Below are 19,311 nucleotides of genomic sequence, written 5' to 3' on the forward strand. Positions count from 1 at the left end.
ATAACATTATGACCCCCATTCTAAAGCTGAGGAATCTGAGCCACAGAGAAACCAAGTAACTCACTTGCCCAAAGACTCTAAGCTGGTAAGCACTGAAGCCAGAATTTAAACTCATGTTAGACTGTGTGGCTCGAGAATGCACAATCTTAGGCACTTCATTATACTGCTTGTGTTTGCTAAAAGGTTTCTGTTAAGTCTTAGTTCCAGCAAAATTAAACCAGGCCCAGGCCATTACTAAAGAGCATCAAGAAAGACATCTTTGGATATACGAAATACAACTTAACTTGGCTATTCATCACAACAGCTGAGCCTATGATTTTCCTCTTTTCTATTCCTTCTCACTCTGACTTCTGACTTTACAACTTTCTCTTACTCCATGAAAGCTAAGCAATAACTCTTTGGAAAAAGTAGACTAGAGATTCATTATTAAAAATTTATTGAAATCCCACAATTCCCTGGAGCTAAGGTTCAGAACACAAAGAACAGTCTCTTCCCTCTAAGGTGACATAACTCTTCTCATCATTAAAGTCAGAACAAGAGACAGAAGAACAGTGAAGAAATTACCTTGGAAAAATAATTTTAGTATGTTTCTTAGAAGGCAGTACTGTTTGTTTTTCAACTTACCTAATTCCATAGTTAATGAAAGAGATCTTTTAAAATATCAATTAATGAAATACTTATATGGTTCCTAAAAATATAAAAATAGTCTCTTTCTCAAAGCTATATATGCCTAAGGAAATAAAAGAACAAGTGAGAATAACTAAGAATATAAGACAAACAGTAAGAATATAAAACAAACAAACCGCCAAAAGAATCAGACAATGCGTGACATCCAATTGGTTGATCTTCCTATTCCACCTTCTACCTTAAGACCCAACAGTTTATCTTTATATTAAAAAAAATCTAGGTTTTTAAAAGCATAGCATGGGCCACAGAATTCTAAAACCCTCCAACCATACTCATTCTTTTACTCCGAAGAACATTTTATTGACAGCTCGGCACTTGTCCTTGAGGCGGCATCAGAAAAACAAAAACAAGTGGTCTGAGGAGAAGGAAAGAGAAGTTTATTAATTCCCCACAAACGAGGAGGATGCAGACAATTGTCTGAAAAATGCCATCGTTTTGGAGGGGCAACTACTCTGTTACATACAGGCAATTATACAACTCAAAAAATCAACAACCTGATATTTAATCCAAGGGATTTCTCTTTATTGGTAAAAATCACAATTTTTATAATTTGTCATCAGTGGAAGAAATCAAGCCTAAGTCAAGTTCACACTTTATTAAATGGATGGCTAATCTTCTGTTTCAGAGACAAGAAAACACCAAACAAAAAAGCAGGGGTGGGTGTGGAGGTGTCAAGAATCTTGGCTGATGATTTTTCAGACACTTCTGGTTTAAAACTCCAAAGGGCTGAATGAGCACAGAACTCTACTTTAAAGTATATGTTTAAGTTGAATGAATAATGTTTGTCCTTCTGAACTCCTGGACAAAGGTTTATGCTCAATAATGTTTAACCGTCTTGAAATGCAGAAGGAGGGGAAAAGTGTGAAAAAAATATGTCACAACTGATTATCACAGTCCAAAAGAAACGGTTATTCTGAGAGCCAAGAAAAATGGGCTCATGTTCAACGCTGATGCTGGCCACTTAAAAATAATTATTTTTCTGTGGCTGCAAGTTATGAAAATTAATAGCATGAAAGCACATGTCCTGTAAGGACCCCATTGCTTCTGAAAGTTACCCACATCCAGCTACCCAGTTTTAAAGAAGGTAAATGGGGTATTTTATTGCATGTGACAAAGCAGCTAAAAATTATACTCTGTTCTCAATTATCCATGCCTATTTCTAATAGGGCTCATTATATAATAAAACTTACATATAATTCTAAAGCATCCTAACTAACGACAGTTTCAAACTGTCTTAAGCTTTAAACAGAGCTAGAAATATGTAAATCATTGCTTTGCCTCCCTATTTGGCAACAGAAAAGTAGAAGTATGAGCAGCAAAATGAAAGCAAATAATCTACCACTGGAAAACCATCTCCTGAATACAGAGTCACATAATGGAATGTGATGTCAATATTAAAGATTAACTCAAATCGATTAGGCAACTCAATATCTTGCATTTTAGACATCATCAAAATTTCATGAGCTCTGTGAAAAGATATAAGTGTCATATGCTGGAATAAAGTAACACTGGAATGGAAGAATTCTACTTACTATGAAAAATTGTTAGACCAGGTTATCATTTGAATTTTATCAAGACAAAGTCAAGCAATGTGATGGCATGTTGCCTTTTGGGTCAGTTTTGTTTCAATAATAATTCTAGTCTCTTATAAATAGATGTGCAAAAAACAAAAATGGCAATCTTGGGAGAAAAGCCAGCTTTTAGATATTAAAAGAGAAGAATATGCCTATATAATTCTATATCTATACTATATTATTTAAGTTTTAAATATTATGCACATTTTATACACAATTCGCCAATGTGGGTTTTTTTTTAATATTATAAGCAAAAAGCCAACAAATAAGCAAACAGTTCTTTGTTAAAAGAAAAAAAGAAATAAAAAAAATCAAAAGATTGCCATGGGAATATTGCCCCCTTCTGTCTTTCTAAAAACCTTTTAATAACAAATATCTAAAATCTAGACGTGTTATTGATAAAAATTTAGGCTTATTCTATGGAAAACAAAAGCCAGAAGAGGGACCTGATAAAGCAAAGTGTTGAGGATGTAAAATTCCTCAAACAAAGGTTTGCTTCTGTTTTCTAATATTTTAAACCTTTCACTATGGAAAACTCCAAGCTTATACAGCAAAAGAAAAGTATAAAGAACTGCCAAGTACATAACATTCATCTTCAACAATTACCATCTCCTGCTCCATGCAATTCTGACTACATCCGTACCCACGTTTTCTCCCCCATCCCACTGGATTATTTCAAAGCCAATTTCAGGGATCTTACTTCATTATTAAATATTTAGTATGCATCTCTAAAAGATAAGGACTATTTTTAACAAAAATCAACATGCCATTATCAATCTGAAATATTTATACATTTCTTAATATCATCAAATATACAGGGTTCAAATTTCCCCAGTTTTCTCAAGAACTCTTTTTTTTTTTTATGTATATATTCAGTTTGTTCATCCAAACAAGGCACACACATTATATTTGGTTGGTAGGTCTCTTAAGTCTCTTTTCATGTGTAGGTTACCGCTCCTTTTTTTTTCTATAATTTATTTGTTAAAAGAACAGAGGTGTTTGTCCTAGACAGTCTGATTTTGCTAACTGTATCTTCACCATATCATTTAACATATTCCTCTGTCCCCTGTATTTTGTGTAAGTCTGTAATTAGACCTAACAGTTTGAACTGATTTAGGTCCCATTTTTTTTTTAGCAAGTACACTTCGTGAGTATAATTGTATACTTTGATCAGGAGGCACGTATGTGTGATTGTCTCTCTTTTGGGTGTTAGCAGTGATTGATGATCATTTTCTGGGTTAATTATTTTATTAGGGTTTGCAAAATGGTGACACTGGTCCTCTCTCCTTTCCTTTCAAAAAAAATGAAAAAGTAAAATAAAAATAAATTTTTAAAAAATGATGACATCGCAATTTCATCACTCTTTCTTCTGTCAACAATTATTCAATTACCATGCGGAATACTTCTTATAGCAAAGACAGGATAATGCTTGAATCTTTCCCTTTACCAAATATCAGAAAAGCAAGTTGGTTCCTTAGCATTCTTCAAAGGTCCTCAATGAGGTGGTTTTTAAAATATAGATTCCTGGATTTTAAATATATTGATGTGTATTAATCCACTGTGATCATTATTCTTAATTGGGCAATAGGAGCCTCTCCAAGTTTATTACTGGTCCTCCTGACAGCACCCCAGTAGTCTCTGATGCTTCCTAGCTTTCTGGTTTGACAAGATGTGCCAGGCTCATTCTACATTTCCTATAGTAGACAGAGGCAGCAAATACAAACTGCCCCTGACTTCAGATGATGGTTCAACTTAACAACGTATTACAAGTATGATGGGTTTACTGGGACATAACCCCATCATAAGTCAAGATAGCATCTGTACTTTCTTTTAATGAATTCATTGAGTTCAAACTGATATTTACAATTCAATTTTAGGATTACAGGGATTTCTTAACATGTCTGATTTTATATCTGCATCTCTTTTCTCTCCCACTGAAAATCCTAGCTCCTAATAACACCAACATATCTGTTTGCTAAATCGCTAAATAAAGTATCTGAACAGTTTTTTGACACAAGAACACAAACTGATCATGAAATAACATAGTCACTTATATTAATATTTAAGTTTATTTTGTTTTAGATTACTATTGTTTATTCCAAAGTATAATGCTGTAACTCATATGGCAAATGCATTATACAATACCCCTTAAAATCTCAACTAAGAGTTTACATTCTAGGTAGATTCTCTTTTTTAAGAGTAATGATACCAACTGCCATTTCATTCATATGAAATATGTCTTGCAATTTGATATTCAATCCACAGTCATGCCCATACTAGAAATATAAGAAAACATCCTCCAGGCCGGGCGCGGTGGCTCACGCCTGTAATCCTAGCACTCTAGGAGGCCGAGGCGGGTGGATCGCTCGAGGTCAGGAGTTCAAGACCAGCCTGAGCAAGAGTGAGACCCCGTCTCTACTAAAAATAGAAAGAAATTATATGGACAACTAAAAAATATATATATACAAAAAAAAAATTAGCCGGGCATGGTGGCACATGCCTGTAGTCCCAGCTACTCGGGAGGCTGATGCAGTAGGATCGCTTGAGCCCAGGAGTTTGAGGTTGCTGTGAGCTAGACTGACGCCACGGCACTCACTCTAGCCCGGGCAACAGAGTGAGACTCTGTCTCAAAAAAAAAAAAAGAAAACATCCTCCAGTTAGTAACTAAATCCTTTTCTTAGCATTTGCTACTTGTAATTACCTCTAGTTTACCTTGTGCCTCTCATACTTCATGATAGTTTTGTTTTAAAATTGCTAAGTGTATAGCTTCTCTCATGTTCTTACTACTTGGGGCCTTTATTATTATTTTGATGCCTCCCGGCCTGCAGTTGCTCTGTTTAAATTTAATTTTTTAATTGTGGTAAAATACGCATAAAATAAAATTTATCATCTTAAATATTTTTAAGTGTATAGGAGTGTTAAGTACATTCATATTGCCATGGAACCAATCTCTATAACTCTTTTCAGCTTGCAAAACTAAAACTCTATATCCATTAAACAAATCTCCTTTCTCCTCTCCCCAGAACCTCTGGCAACCACCATTCTACTTTCTGTTTCTAAGAATTTGACCACTCTAGATACCTCATATATGGAATCATACAGTATTTGTTTTTCCATAACTGGCTTATTTCACTCAGAAGAATGTCCTCAAAGTTTATACATATTGCAGCATGGGTCAGAATTTCCTTCCTTTTAAAGGTTGATAATGTTCCATAGTATGTATATATCATGTTTTGTTTATCCATTCATCTACTGATGGATACTTGGATTGCTTCCATCTTTTGGCTATTGTGAATAAAGCTGCTATGAACATGGGTGTCCAGTATTTCTTTGACAGCCTGCTTTCAGTTCTTTGGGGTTTATATCCAGAAGCAGAATTGTTGGCTCACAGGGCAATTCTATTTATTTTTAAGAGATGGGATCTTGCTCTGTTGTCCAGGCTGGAGTGCTATAACACAATAGCTCACTGCAGCCTCAGACTCCTGAGCTAAAGTGATCTTCCTGCCTCAGCCTCCCGAATGGCTGGGACTACAGGTTTATGCCACCACACCCAGCTAATTTTTTAAAATATTTTTTTTGTAGAGATGAGAGGTCTCACTATCTCACCCCAGCTGGTCTCGAGCTTTTGAGTTCAAGCAATCTTCCCACCCTGGCCTCCCAAAATGCTGGGATTACAGGCATGAACTACCATACCTCGCCCTCTATATTTAAATTTTTGAAGAACAGCCATATTGTTTTCCATAGCAGCTAAACCACTTTACATTCTACCACCAATGTGCAAGGATATTTAAATTTTAGCATCAAATTAACTTAGGTATCTGCTACAGTTTGAATGTTGTATCCCACATAAAATTCATGACTTGAAATATAATCCCCAGTGTGATAGTATTAAGACGTGGGGCCTTTTGGGAAGTGATTGAGTCATGGGGGCTATGCCCTGATGAAATGCATTAATGGCATTATAAAAGAGGCTTCAGAGAGCTACCTCACTCTCTTGCTCTCTTTCCCTTCCACCTTCCAGCACGTGAGGATGCAGAAACAAGGTGTCATCAGTGAGGAATGGCACTTTACCAAACACCAAACCTGCTAGCAACTTGATCTTGAACTTCCCAGACTCCAGAGAGTGAGAAAATGAATTTCTATTATTTATAAATTACCCAGTCTCAAGTATTCTGTTACAGCAGCACAGATGGTCTAAGACAGTATCTGACATCTTAGTAATGCTGAGCTGCATGTAGTGGAGGTCAGTGCAGACAAGCCAGTGGTGTTCCCCGGCATCAGAGTGGATTATCTACTGTAACAACTAATAACTAGGTAGGATGCATGGAGGCTACAGCATGAACTTGCCAGTTTTAGATCAGAGTGGACCTGCCAATATTTTGGTGCCCTGGGTGGCCAATACAGATAATGCAGGCTGTGAGCAGACCCTCAAAAATATAAAGCTACTCTCTGGGAATGAGTCACACTGAGAAGATGAATGATTCCTACAGCCAACTGGAACCTATATTCTTCTCCCTGAAAGTTCTCACCTATTTCCCTAAGCATTATCTGAGATAGAGAAACGTAAGATAAACACAGGAGATAACAGATTGCAAGGATGAGGGATGTCTGTCTCTACCTAGTTTTATGAACTTGGGCCAATCACTTACTGTCTGATAGTTAGTTTTGTCAAATTGAGTTAATAATATGTGTCCCTACCTAACGTTCAGATTAAATGAGATAATGAATATGAACACAATTTGAAAAATATGAAGTGCTACTTTACTACAAAGTGCTACTGCAAAGCAATAATGTTTCAGGAACGTTACTGCCATTTCCAGAACTGACTTCACCTCTCCCAAAGCACAAACTAAATTTTGTTTGGCTATGTTCAATTTCTGGATTGATTTTTTGAACACACTTATCATCTCACAACTAAAAAACAAAAACAAAAACCAGAGGCAATATTGAGAGAAATCAGATGGACCCTTACCACTCACTTGGAGGTGATTTAGAGCTGCAGTCCCCAACCAGTACAGTCCATGGCCTGTTAGGAAGCTGGGTGCACAGCAGGAGGTGAGCAGCAGGCAGGCAAGCAAAGCTTCATTTGAATTTACAGCCACTCCCCATCACTCGCATCACTGCATAAGCTCCGCCTCCTGTTAGATCACTGGCAGCATTAGATTCTCATAGGAGCACACCCTACTGTACACTGCACATGCTAGGGATCTAGGTTGCACGCTCCTTATGAGAATCTAATGCCTGATGATCAGAGCTGGAGCTGAGGCGGTGATGCTAGCCTTGGGGACCGGCTGCAAATACAGATTATCATTAGCAGAGAGGTTTGACCACACAATAAGTATAATGTGCTTGAAGCATCCTGAAACTATCCCCCTCCGCCCCTCACTCTGGTCTGTGGAAAAATTGTCTTCCATGAAACTTGTCCCTGGTGCCAAAAATGTTAGGGACTGCTGATTTAGAGGATTGCAACAAAGGTGATTTTGAAAAAATTAAGAATTCGACCTAGGAGAAAAGGTCCAAAGAGATGGAACCGTGAGCCTAGAAAAGAAACAGCTTATTGATTATTGAGTACAATTAACTTGCTCCTAATTACAGCTATCTAATGATGGGAGACCTTGTCACCAAAAATACTGAACCAGAGGGAAACCCAGCATCAGGAGAACTGTTGAGTCAGATAAGCTCTAAGATCCCCTCAAACTTTAACATTCTTTGATTCATAAAGACTGATAGTAACACAGTGGCGGGTGGGCTATGCTTCATCCTCTGCACAGAGGATACAACAATAGGAAATGGTCACAAATTATAATTCATGGGATTTAGAGCCAAGATCAAAAAAGTTGTCTCAGGCAAAGATGGCTGTTAAATTCCAAACTCAATTCTGAGGGAGGCTATGGTTGTGGTCTTTAAAATAAAGGAATTTATGCCCATATTCCCAGAACAATTTAAGGATTGTTCTAGTTGGAAGTAAAGTAATAAACAAGACCATATTTGAAGGGGCTTCCTTTTCAGTCCTTTGATCCACAGTTGTCCATGCAAACTTTGAAAGTATAAGTGGCTATATAAATGTTTTCTTTACGTTTCCTTTGCTTGGAGCTGAAAGAATTTAAGTGTGTGGTTTTTTTTGGTTTTTTTTTTTTTTTTTTTTTAAAGACAATAGGTGACTCTGAGTACAAGACAGAAACAAAAAGAATGGCAAGAGACTTTGCTGCAGTCAAAATACTGACCTCAAAAAGAATCATGAGTTAGAAAGATATGCTTGCCAGGCATGGTGGCTCACGCCTGTAATCCTAGCACCCTGGGAGGCCGAGGCAGGAGGATCGCTTGAGCTCAGGAGTTCGAGGTCAGCCTGAGCAAGAGTGAGACCCCATCTCTACTAAAAACAGAAAAATTAGCTAGGCATGGTGGCACATGCCTATAGTCCCAGGTACTCCAGAGGTTGAGGCAGGAGGATCGCCTGAGCCCAGGAGTTTGAGGTTGCCGTGAGCGAGGCTGACACCACGGCACTCTAGCCCTGGCAACAAAGTGAGACCATGTCTCCAAAAAAAAGAAAGAAAGAAAGAAAGAAATTTTTATTCTTCTCCAAGTAGAACACATGAATCCCTTTACCAAGTTAACCTTTGCTTCATAAGTTGTTTGACAGACTAAACACTATTTATGTTAGCACTGTTTATTCAGTATAGTCTACCTATGTTGCATGCTCCTGCATACCAATTATTCTTAAACCTTTTGATAACAAATTTATAATAAATGAAATCTTTTATAAGATTCCATTAATTAAGAACCTAAAAAGGGAGATATAGAAATGGGTAGCAAAGACTCAGTAAGTTCAATGGGTGTCATTCAATGAAATCCTTTTCATGCAGTTAGCAAAAGAAATTTGACTTTATTAATTCAATTCATTCTCTAGAATTCCAAAGAGGAAAAGGAAATAAACATTTCCTTTAAGAGCTTTGGATCTGCCAACTAATTAGCCAAAGTAAGGTATGAGCTGTACAGTCATGCCTTCCACAGAAGGGGAAGTGTCCTGAGGTTATGCAAATAAAGCTGCCTGGTCCTATATATTTGAAAAGGAAAGGGAAAGGGAAGACCATTTAATAATCTAAGCAGGAAAGGAACTGAGAAACACCCTGCTATATTTTCAATGAGATCAAGGATATATATTGTCTTTTCTACACTGCAGCAAGTTCCCAACTATGAAGATGATCTAAAATCTTGTTAACATTAACTTTAAACAATTAAAACCATGCAATCTTCCAAAATATGCTGCAGCCTTACAACAACATAAGCTGCAGTCAGAAAAGCAGAAAATGTCCCCAAGACTCAAAAACAGTAACCAACAACAGAAGGAAAAGAACGGTGAGGTCAAGGAAGTGGTTTAGTAGAGGAAAGTGCAGGGGAGGAAAAGAGAAATGAGTACATCTAAGAAATCCCTTTCTACTATTTTCTCCAGTAGAGACTAGAGAATGGCCTTGCCTACCTGAATGGCCTTTTCTTGGCCTAAAATGAGTATCCTTAACTGAAAGTCAAGAGCCCTGGACCCACCTCTGCTTAAGGCATCTATATTTCTGAGGGAAGTTATAAGGGAAGTTCAGTCCTTTTCCCAAACTCTTAACACTGGAGGACCCCAAGGTTCAGTCCTCAATTGTCCTCTCCTCTGTATCAACTTTCACTTCCTGGGTCATCCCATCCAGACTCACAGATTTAATAACATCTATAAGGCATTCATATATGCCAATAACAGTCAAACTGAGAACCAAATCAAAGACTCAATACCCTTCATGATAGCAACGAAGAAAATAAAGTACCTAGGAATACATTTAACTAAGGATGAAAAAGACCTCTACAGGGCACGGGCACGGTGGCTCATGCCTAGTAATCCTAGCACTCTGGGAGGCTGAGGTGGGTGGATCGCTCGAGGTCTGGAGTTCGAGACCAGCCTGAGCAAGAGCGAGACCCCATCTCTATGAAAAATAGAAAGAAATTATCTGGCCAACTAAAATATATATAGAAAAAATTAGCTGGGCATGGTGGCGCATGCCTGTAGTCCCAGCTACTCGGGAGGCTGAGGCAGTAGGATCGCTTAAGCCCAGGAGTTTGAGGTTGCTGTGAGCTAGGCTGACACCACGGCACTCATTCTAGCCTGGGCAACAAAGCAAGACTCTGTCTCAAAAAAAAAAAAAAAAAAAAAAAAAAAAAAAAAAAAAAACATAACCAGACCTCTACAGGGAGAACTATGAAACACTGAGGAAGGAAATCACAGAGCACGTAAACAGGTGGAAAACCATACCATGCTCATGGATCGGAAGAATCAACATTGTTAAAATGTCTATGCTACCCAAAGTGATTTACAGATTCAATGCAATCCCTATTAAATTACCAACATCATTTTTCACAGATACAGAAAAAATAATTTTACACTTTGTATGGAACCAGAGAAGACCCCATTTAGCAAAAGCAATTTTAAGTGATAAGAACAAAATGGGAGATATTCATTTACCAGACTTCAAATTATACTACAAGGCTGTCGTTATTAAAACAGCTTGGTACTGGCACAAGAACAGGGACACAGACCAGTGGAACAGACCGAGAATCCAGATATAAAACCATCCTCATATAGCCATCTAATCTTTTACAAAGCAGACAAAAACATACTCTGGGGAAAAGAATCCTTATTCAATAAATGGTGCTGGGAAAACTGGATAGCTACATGTAGAAGACTGAAACAGGACCCACACCTTTCACCTCTCACAAAAATCAAATCACAGTGGATAACAGACTTAAACCTTAGGAGTGAAGCTATTAGAATTCTAGAAGAAAATGTGGGAAAGACTCTTATAGACATTGGCCTAGGCAAAGAACTCATGAAGAAGACCCCAAAGGCAATCACAGCAACAACAAAAATAAATAAATGGGACCTGATTAAATTAAAAAGCTTCTGCACAGCCAAAGAAACAGTCACAAGAGTAAATAGACACCCTACAGAATGGGAAAAAAATTTTGCATGCTACACATCCGATAAAGGACTGATAACTAGAATCTATTTAGAACTCAGGAAAATCAGCAAGAAAAAAATCAAACAACCCTATCAAAAAGTGGGCAAAGGACATGAACAGAAATTTTTCAAAAGAAGACAGAAGAATGACCAACAAACATATGAAAAAATGCTCAACATCTCTAATCATCAGGGAAATGCAAATCAAAACCACAATGAGATATCACTTAACTCCAGTGAGAATGGCCTTTATCAAAAAGTCCGATAACAATACATGTTGGCATGGATGTGGAGAGACAGGAACACTCATACACTGCTGATGGGACTGCAAACTAGTGCAACCCCTGTGGAAAGCAATATGGAGATACCTTAAACAGATTCAAGTAGACTTACCATTTGATCCAGCAATCCCATTATTGGGCATCTACCCAAAAGAACAAAAGTCACTCTATAAAAAAGACATCTGCACCCAAATGTTTACAGCAGCACAATTCACAATTGCAAAGATGTGGAAACAACCCAAATGCCCATCAATACATGAGTGGATTAGTAAAATGTGGTATATGTATACCATGGAGTATTACTCAGATATAAGAAATAACGGTGATACAGAATCTCTTTTGTTCTCCTGGAGAGAGTTGGAACCCATTCTATTAAGTGAAGTATCCCAAGAATGGAAAAATAAGCACCACATGTACTCACCAGCAAATTGGTTTCCCTGATCATCACCTAAGTGCACATTTAGGAATAACACCAATTGGGTGTCAGACAGATGTGGGGGGTGGGGGGAGGGGATGGGTGTATACCTACATAATGAGTGCAATGCGCACTGTCTGGGGAATGGACACGCTTGAAGCTCTGACTCGGAGGGATGGAGGCAGGGCATGGGCAATATACATAACCTGAACTTTTGTACCCCCATAATAAGCTGAAATTAAAAAAAAAAAGTCCCATAACAACAAATGTTTGAGTGGATGTGGAGAGACAGGAACACTCATACACTGCTGGTGGAACTGCAAACTAGTGCAACCTCTGTGGAAAACAATATGGAAATACCTTAAACAGATACAAGTAGACCTACCATTTGATCCAGCAATCCCATTATTGGGCATCTACCCAAAAGAACAAAAGACATTCTATAACAAAGATATCTGCACCCAAATGTTTATAGCAGCACAATTCACAATTGTGAAGATGTGGAAACAACTCAAGTGCCTATCAATACATGAGTGGATTAATAAAATGTGGTATATGTATATAATGGAGTACTACTCAGCTATAAGAAACAATGGTGATATAGCACCTCTTGTATTTTCCTGGAAAGAGTTGGAACCCATTCTACTACGTGAAGTATCCCAAGAATAGAAAAATAAGCACCACATGTACTCACCATCAAATTGGTTTCACTGATCATCACCTAAGAGCACATTTAAGAATAACATTGATCAGGTGTCGGGCAGATGTGGGTGGGGGAGAGGATGGGCATATACATCCATAATGAGTGCGATGCCCACTGTCTAGGGGATGGACACGTTTGAAGCTCTGACTCGGGAGTTGGGGAGGCAAGGACAATATACATAACCTAAACATTTGTACCCCCACAAAATGCTGAAATAAGAATAAAAAAAAAGAACTATAAAAAAATAACATCTATGTACTAATAATTCCCAAATCCAAACCCATATCTTCCATGAAATCCATACATAAGAATATCCAATAGATATTTCAAACTTAACCTCTCCAACTTGGAAAATTTTATTTCTACCCCTCAGTCCAAACCTGCTTCTTTCTTCAAGTTTACCGTTTCAGAAAACAGGACCAATCACTTGTGCTAGGCCTGTCTGTCCTTGAACATCTGAGTCAAAATTGTCAGGCTCAGTAATCCAGTAGCTTGCTTATGCTTGGAGCCCAAACGTAAGAAAACTGAAGGTCACAGGCCAAGGTTTTGCCGGCAGGGAAGCAAGCTACAGCTTGGGCAATAACCTAGGAGCATTGCTTTTAATTAGATATTCTTTCAGCTCGGAGAGAAAGTCTCAGCTATTCTAAGTCACAAGGAAATGCAGACAATTCTGTTGAAGTGTGAAAAACTGGAGTCAGTGAAATGTAATAGGAATAGGCAGTGTGTTTGATTATTTTCTAGCGCTCTAAAACTTTTATTTCCCCATACCGCACCCTCGGCCACAAAACACATAAATTTTTCTTGGGCCTGAGAGTTATACATTAACAGGGTCATGTGAATAGGCAGTATGGCAAAATGACTTTTGCTACTTCCTAGGAGCTGTGCCACAGAAAGAGGTAGCCAACAAAATGCATAGCAAAAAAAAAAAAAAAAATGAGCTTTGGGGTTTATCTATGGTTTCTCAATACCATCTTGAAATAGGTTTTAATCGATTAATAGTTTAAAAAACAAAGATCTCAACTATATCTACCATCTAGGCAGTTAGGAAAACTGAGACTCAAAGTAATTCAAATACTTCAAGGAGGACTAATAAAGATAAACATCTGGCACTAGAATTGTAATCATTTGGAATTCTCCATTCTTTACTCAAACTTCTCAAGTTAAGAGTGCCTGGGTTTAAATGTTAGCTCCATTATCTACTAGCTGTGTGACCTTGACAAGTGTCTCCTCTGGAAAGTGAGCACCGACCCCAGAGAATTGCTGGGAAGATTAAGTGAGAAAAAAAACAGGGAAGAGGACAAGTAACAAGGCTCATGTATTGCCAATGAGGTAAGCATGCAGCAAATGCAAGAGCTCTTGTTAATGATGATGATGTTTAAAAATTCTAGGCTTCAGTAACGAAAAATTGCTTTGTAATGTCAAAATACTAAAGAACAAATGGACACGTGAATCTAATTATCTTTCTGCTCTAGCGTAGGAAAAAATTCCTAAGCATCTTAGTGACTTTTTCTTTTTTTTAAAAAAAAGAGACAGCGTCTCATTCTGTCACCCCAACTAGAGTGCAGTGGCATCATCATAGCTCACAGCAACCTCCAACTCCTGGGCTCCCGTGATCTTCCTGCCTCAGCTTCCCGTGTAGCTGGGACCACAGGTGCACGCCACCACACCTGGCTCATTTTTTTTATTTTTTATTTTTCGTAGAGATGGGGTCTTGTTCTTGCTCAGGCTGGTCTTGAACTCCTGACCTCAAGCAATCCTCCCACCTCGGCCTCCCAGAGTGCTAGGATTACAGGCATGAGCCACCATGCCCGGCCGACATATCTTAATATATAGTATAAATCCCAAGACATACATACTGAGAGAAAATCAGGATAGATTTTTAGTTTACTCACCCTCAGAAGCATCTAATTTTCCAAAAGAGTGAAATAAAAAACATACATATTATTAATTAAGTTTATATTAGTGACCTCCATTACAAATTCTTACAGGCACATTTGAGTATAACTTATAAAATCAGAATGAGTAAGTAGGTTAGAGCAGCCAAAGATGTTAAAGTATAATGTATTCCATGTGACACTTCATCAAGAGAATAGTCCTGCTGAAAGTGGCTGCAACTGCACAGTCACATTTTCTGATTCATCTTCTTTGCAGCTACTTCTGTTTCAGTCTCTCTTACTCATGAGCCTATGCCTTATTCAGACTGCCACTAGAAATGCCCAGAGTGCTTCATGTAAAGTCACTCAAATAATCCTGAATCACCATAGCTGATTTATTTTTATTCCATCTCCAACCCATAATCAGAGCTGCTTTCACAGCAACATGTGGTAACACTGATTTTTCTCCAAATGTGTAAGCTGGAAAAGATAAAGGCTTTGGGCACATGTTGAATAGGGTGACTCTAGCAGGTACTACTCACTGCACTTAACGCAAACCTAGAAGAGGACACAAAGCCTCAGTTCAAATCTACATATAGCATGAAAACAAGGAAATGTCAGCAGAGGCTGTAAGGTTCCAGAAGACTGCACAGGTATCAGGTGAGACAAGGAGCCAGCAGCCTCCTCACTACCAACTCTGACAATTTCCAATGTCCAAGACAACTGACAGGAGATGCAGTAATATGGTGGAAGTAAGTTGTATCTGCCCTAAAGAATACTCCCCAGAATGTTTTTTTGCCCCAAGCAACTGAGTAGGCTCCACTGCTGTTTGCCACCCTCTAATCTCTCTCTTTTCCAACTGACCCTTCAGGAGAGAGGGTGGGGCCGTTCTCAGATTCCCCATCATCATCAGAGAGTGCCAGGGAGCAGGCCCAAACTCTGGCCCTAATCCCCTCATTCCTGGACTGCTGCAGTTGCTACTGAACTGTCCCCTGTCCTACTCCCCTGACTCACCCTGGACATGTTTAATCTTCCTAAAATCATGCTTTGATTTTAGGAAGTGTAGCATAGAAAATAAAGTTTAAACCAGTGGTCATCTGAAATGTATTCTGGCCCCAATCTATTTTTCCAGCTTTTGCCTGTACTCTTCTCATATAAATCCCCACATCCAGTCAGTTCTCACTACTTTTGCTTACTCTACTTCCCAGCCCCAGCATCTACTGCCTAGCCAATCCCTGCCCGTATTTTAAAGCCCAACTCAATCCCAACTCTTCAATATAGTTATGCACTAGACACCCTACTGGGCAGTGGACTCCTCTCTGTTCTCACAATTCTTACAGTGCTTACTACTGATACCCCTCATTTCATAAACTGTATTTCATGTAAAGTATCATTCATTTATTCAATAAAATACATTCAGATGCCAGATGTCAGGAAACATTCTAACACCACATGCTGTGGCCCTCAAAGAACTCACAGTCCAGGGGAGGAGAGGAATGGAAGGTACAACCATCTATTGTTTATGCTAAGCAGGTCACCACCATGCAGTCTCTTTCCACACACCAGCTCAGTTCATCCTCACCACTCTATGAGGTAGCTCTTGTTATTATCACTTTATCATAAGGAAACTGAGTCTCAGAGTTAAAACAGCTTGGCAAAGGACACCAGGTATGATTTTATTCTCTGTTGTCCCTGTCCCTCTCTCAGATTCTCTGCCCATCTCTGCCTTGCTCAGCCCCTGGGAAGCTGGTGGCTACGATCTGCATCATCCAAGCTCCTTTGCCCTCAGCTTCCAGTTAGGTTGGGTCAGTGGGATGTACCAACAGGAGCTAAGAGAGCAGCATGGTTACTCCCCCTGCTCCCTCCTGACTCACTCAGTTCTGGCAGCGGCTGCATCCCTCTGCCACTGCCCCTATGAAGAGCTCGTCTAGGGCTCTAGCTCTTCCTACCAGGATCCAGTAAGACCACTCTTCTGCTGCCCCCTCGGGCCATGAGTGGGAGGGAGGTAGGCTCCACTTGGGGGTTGATGAAGCACCTTTGCCCTGCCCACACCTCTGCAAATACTGCCTTCATTAAACTCTCTTCAGTTAAACCCTCTTAGTGGGCCAACTGTTTCTTGCAGATATGCATAGCAGGATTTGAACTCACGTAGGTTATACTGAAGAGCTCTCCTTTCTCACTGCAATAACTGCTATGTTGGAGGTTCACACAAAGTGCTGAGTATCAAATGAAGGGCACCCCACTCTGATAGGAAGGATCAGACAAGATTTCACTGAACAAGTCATTTGAGCATGAGTCAGTCGTAAAAGGTGAATTGGAGTTCACCTGGCAAACAAAGAGTAAGGATAAGCATTCAAGGACAAAGTGAACAGTGTGTTTGAAGTCACAGAGGCATGAAGAATATGTCTTATTAACCAAGGCAGTTACGTAGAGGGCTCATGAGAGAATAATGATAGTTGAGGATTTCTAAACTTTGATAATAATCACTCACTTCTCTACCTTGATCCACACGGGGAGATTAGAAGAAGCAAAGAACTGGCTTGATTCTGAACAATAGAACCATTTCACCTATTCCCCACCTTCAACTGATCCCCATCTCAGAAGTCCAACTATTTAGCATAATATACAAATCCTTTATAATCTGGCCTCTACCTAACCCATCCAGTCTCATCTATAATGCCAGCACCACCTCAAGCTGTTCACCAAGTGTGCCATCCCCTCTCATGCCTCTGTGTCTTTGTGTATGTTCTTCTCATCTGGGATACCTACTTTTACTTTGCACTTAATAAACTCCTTCCAGGCCGGGCGCAGTGGCTCACGCCTGTAATCCTAGCACTCTGGGAGGCCGAGACGGGTGGATCGATCGAGGTCAGGAGTTTGAGACCAGCCTGAGCAAGAGCGAGACCCTGTCTCTACTAAAAAAATAGAAAGAAATCTGGACAACTAAAAATATATATAGAAAAAATTAGCCGGGCATGGTGGCGCATGCCTGTAGTCCCAGCTACTCGGGAGGCTGAGGCAGGAGGATCGCTTGAGCCCAGGAGTTTGAGGTTGCTGTGAGCTAGGCTGACGCCACGGCACTCACTCTAGCTCGGGTAACAAAAGGAGACTTTGTCTCAAAAAAATAAATAAATAAATAAACTCCTTCTTATTTTTCATGACTCATCTCAGGTGTTTGCTTATTTGTAAATATTTCTAGACATCCAAGATAATTCCATAGTGCTTTGTATATAATTCTACAATGGTACTCTCAAAGCACAGAACATTCATTATATTTACTTATTTGCATGTCTGTCAATTGACTCAACCGTGAGCTCATAGAAACAAGGTACTACAGGAAAATAACAGAGTGTAGAGGTAAATGCTTAGGCTCTGGAAGCAGGCTCCCTAGATCCAAATCCTAGACTCCACCCCAAACACCTAGGTGGTAACCTTGGGCAAGTTATTTAGCCTCTCTGCGCCTCAGTTTCCTTATTCATAAAAGGTGAATAATAACGTCCACCTCATAGGATTGTTAAGTGAGTGAGACAGAATAACACCTGTTACACACTAAGTCCTCAATAACTGTTAGTTATTAATACAGATCTGTATGTCCCTTATTGCCTGTATAAAAAAGCATATGATTGTTGAATGAATAAATTTTCCTACTTCGTATTTCTCTGCATAGACACCAAACTCTACCTTGAAAGCCTTTGTTTTATTAAATCATGAAAAGAAGACTCTCATCTTTAAATATGCACAGTTAACCCTTGAACAACATGGGCTTGAACTGAGCAGGTCCACTCATATGTGGCTTTTATTTCAGCCAAACATAGACTGAAAACATAGTATTCGTGGGATGCAAAATCCATGCATACAGAGAGCAGATCGGGGCTAACTGAGGGACTTGAGTATGTGAGGATTTTGCGGAGCAGGGGCCGGAACCAATCCCCCATGTATACCAGGGGACAACTACGTACTTATTTTGCAATTGGTTAAAGATAAATAGGTCCTTTCTGTAAAAGAATTTACCTTCTTGTCATCGCTGTTGGCCGGGTCACTGAGTCAGACATTCTCCTGGCCTTCTAACAATCTTCTCACGTACCCACCACACAGTTGCTCCCCACAGAAGGGCAGTTCTGTTTTAATAACTTACAAAGACTTATTATCAAGTCACATCTTGATGGCTTCCCTAGGTTGGCATGAGAAACAACAATAACAAGCTCCCCACAGCATAGGGATGAATCACACAGGCACTTTTTTTAATGCTAAAGCAGTGTACAATTTTTGCAGTCATGAAATACTTTAAAAGGTTTTAAAATGGCATTTTCTAAGCCCCAAATCCATAACTGTCACAGCCTTGGTAAAAAAGTTCTTGTGCCAGAACCCCAATGAAGAAAATAAAATCAGAGCACATAGAACAATGTGTGCAGGAAGTGACAAGGAGGTGAAGACCAGCTCCCAGGTGAGCCCCCAATTTCCCAGGACAGGCAGCACTGTAGCCAACAGAGATACAGGGCCCTTGGTTGGGAAAGGACAATGGTTTTGCCTTAGAACAATATAAAGGCCACACCTGAGAAAGCCAAGACCTTTATAGCCCAGCCGCCCTGGGCTGGCTGCAGAGGGAAGCACACGCCTTACTGGCTTGAGAGTCTCCGGAGAGGTTCAGTCGTGGCCCAGACTGCAGCCCCACCTCCCCTTCACTGCTTCTCCTATCCCGAAACCAGCTTGGTTGTTGCCCTCTTCACCAACTCTGATCTTTTCATTCCCACACTTCCACTTGTTGACTCTATGGCCCCTGTCCTC

General features: G+C 39.5%; 1 protein-coding gene across 4 annotated transcripts in view; it reads right to left on the bottom strand.

Annotated features, from left to right (window-relative positions):
• DST (dystonin) overlaps positions 1-19,311 on the bottom strand; it is a 443,403-nt gene that overhangs the window by 372,554 nt on the left and 51,538 nt on the right. The gene's annotated exons all lie outside the window — the stretch shown is intronic.

This window comes from Eulemur rufifrons, chromosome 15, assembly GCF_041146395.1.
Source record: "Eulemur rufifrons isolate Redbay chromosome 15, OSU_ERuf_1, whole genome shotgun sequence".
Taxonomy (NCBI): Eukaryota; Metazoa; Chordata; class Mammalia; order Primates; family Lemuridae; genus Eulemur; species Eulemur rufifrons.